The sequence below is a fragment of the Lathyrus oleraceus genome, chromosome 2 (genome assembly GCF_024323335.1).
Source record: "Lathyrus oleraceus cultivar Zhongwan6 chromosome 2, CAAS_Psat_ZW6_1.0, whole genome shotgun sequence".
In the NCBI taxonomy this organism is placed as follows: Eukaryota; Viridiplantae; Streptophyta; class Magnoliopsida; order Fabales; family Fabaceae; genus Lathyrus; species Lathyrus oleraceus.
In genome coordinates this window covers 58,811,783-58,814,867 of record NC_066580.1, presented here as the reverse complement: position 1 = coordinate 58,814,867, position 3,085 = coordinate 58,811,783, and positions in this window count along the sequence as shown.

Below are 3,085 nucleotides of genomic sequence, written 5' to 3'. Positions count from 1 at the left end.
TTTTTTGATGAAACGGGCAACCACATGTCTGGTGACATTCGCGAACGACGCTTCCTCGACCCACTTGGTGAAATAGTCGATGGCAACAAGGATGAAGCGATGCCCATTGGAAGCAGTCGGCTCAATCTTTCCAATCATGTCAATGCCCCACATAGAAAACGGCCACGGCGAAGACATCACATTCAGAGGATTTGGCGGTACATGCACCTTATCAGCATAAATCTGGCATTTATGACACTTCCGAGCATATTTGAAGCAATCTGATTCCATGGTCATCCAGTAATAACCCCCTCTCAACAATTTCTTAGCCATTGCATGTCCGTCGGCATGAGTACCGAAGAAACCTTCATGAACTTCCTGCATTAACATGTCCGCCTCGTGTCTGTCCACGCATCTGAGCAAAACCATGTCGAAGTTCCTCTTATACAGCACATCGTCTTTGTTCAAGAAGAAACTGCCTGCCAATCTTCTCAAAGTCTTTCTGTCATTGTTGGATGCCCCTGCAGGGTATTCTTGATTCTTCATAAAGCACTTGATATCGTGATACCAAGGCTTTTCATCAACTACCAGTTCAACAGCAAACACATATGCGGCCCTGTCAAGGCGCATCACATCGATCCTGGGAGCATGGTTCCAGCGAATTACCCTGATCATGGAGGATAGAGTAGCAAGTGCATCTGCCATCTGGTTCTCATCACGAGGTATATGATACAATTTTACTGTTGTGAAGAAAGTCAACAGTCTTCCCGTGTAGTCTCTGTAGGGGACCAGAGTGGGCTGGAGAGTATTCCAATCACCATTCACTTGATTGATCACCAGAGCCGAATCTCCGAAGATGTCCAGAGTCTTGATTCTCAGATCAATGGCTTGCTCAATACCCAAAATACAGGCCTTGTACTCAGCTTCATTATTTGTGCACTCAAAAGTCAAACGAGCGGTGAAAGGTATGTGGGCACCTTTCGGAGTAGTAATAACAGCGCCAATTCCACTTCCTCTAGCATTGAATGCCCCATCAAACAACAAAGTCCACTTTTCGTTTGGATCAGGTCCCTCCTCAACAACTGGCTCTTCACAGTCTTTCATCTTGAGGAACATGATGTCTTCATCTGGAAAATCAAACTTCATCGGCTCATAATCATCAATCGGCTGCTGAGCAAGATAGTCTGACAGAATACTCCCTTTGATGGCTTTCTGGGATGTATACTGGATATCATACTCTGTTAAAATCATCTGCCAACGGGCAACACGTCCGGTGAGAGCCGGCTTCTCAAAGATGTACTTCACTGGATCCATCTTAGAAATCAACAAGGTAGTATGGTTCAACATATACTGTCTCAGTCGGCGAGCAGCCCAGGCCAAAGCACAACAAGTTTTCTCAAGCTGCGAATATTTGATTTCACAGTCGGTAAACTTTTTGCTAAGGTAGTATATGGCATACTCTTTTCGACCAGACTCGTCATGCTGTCCCAATACACACCCCATCGAGTTCTCGGTCACCGATAGGTACATTATCAGAGGTCTCCCAGGAACTGGAGGTATAAGGATCAGAGGTTTCTGTAGATACTCTTTTATCTTCTCGAAAGCCCTTTGACAATCTTCATTCCACCTGATAGCCTGATCTTTCCTCAGCAATTTGAAAATTGGCTCACACGTGGTTGTTAGGTGAGAGATGAACCTTGCAATGTAGTTCAACCTCCCTAAGAAACTACGGACTTGCTTCTCTGTTCTTGGCTCTGGCATTTCCTGTATCGCTTTTACTTTGTCGGGATCCACCTCAATCCCTTTCCGCTAACGATAAAACCCATCAATTTTCCCGATCTCACCCCGAAAGTGCACTTGTTCGGGTTAAGTCTCAGTTTGAATTTCCTCAAACGCTCAAACAGTTTCTGCAAATTCACCAAATGTTCTTCTTTTGTCTGAGATTTGGCAATCATATCGTCCACATAAACCTCGATTTCATGATGAATCATATCATGGAACAGAGTTACCATAGCTCGTTGATATGTTGCTCCGGCATTTTTCAGACCAAACGGCATCACCTTGTAGCAGAAGGTGCCCCATGGGGTTATGAAAGTTGTCTTTTCCATGTCTTCTGGTGCCATCTTGATTTGGTTATAGCCAGAAAAGCCATCCATGAAAGAGAATACCGAGAACTGAGCTGTATTATCCACCAAAACGTCGATGTGAGGTAATGGGAAATCATCTTTAGGGCTAGCTCTGTTCAGATCCCGGTAGTCGACACACATCCGTACCTTTCCATCCTTCTTAGGTACTGGGACGATGTTTGCAACCCATGGCGGATAATTGGTGACTGCTAGAAACCCTGCATCCAACTGCTTTTGCACTTCTTCCTTTATCTTGACGGCCATCTCTGGTCTTGTTCTTCTGAGCTTCTGCTTGACCGGAGGACAACCTTCTTTGAGAGGCAAGTGGTGTACCACGATGTCTGTGTCCAGCCCAGGCATGTCCTGATAAGACTAGGCGAAGATGTCAACGTATTCTTGCAGCAATTCAATCAGCCCTTTCCTCACATTGTCTTCTAAAGCAGCCCCTATCTTGATTTCTCTCTTGGCGTCCTCGGTGCCGAGATTAATCACTTCAACAGACTCTTGATGCGGTTGAATAACCCTTTCCTCTTGTTTTAGTAACCTGGTAAGCTCTTCAGGGAGTTCACGGTCTTCATCACCCTCTTCTTCAGCTTGAAAGATTGGATTTTCAAAGTCGAAGCGAGCCATAGCAGAACCGTTATCAATAGGATCCGGTGATGTGCATCTGCATGAGTGATGGTATGTGCTTATGAGTGTGAAAAAAAAAGTGGAAACTAAATAAAACATTGCCATTTTTTTATTTTGAAAAACCGCAAAAATAGAAAGACAGGGAACGAAATATTTGAATGCAAAAATACGTCCTTTATTTATGATAAAAATGCAAGTGTCACATAGACGGGCCCTACAATGAGTCATTACGCCCTGGGCGGAACGTAAGACTTGGATATGCATGAATAAACAAAGAAAATTACTCTTCAAGAAGAGTGACTTGGATAATCTCTTCAGAAGACCAATTGTTGATGACTTCACCCGGGATC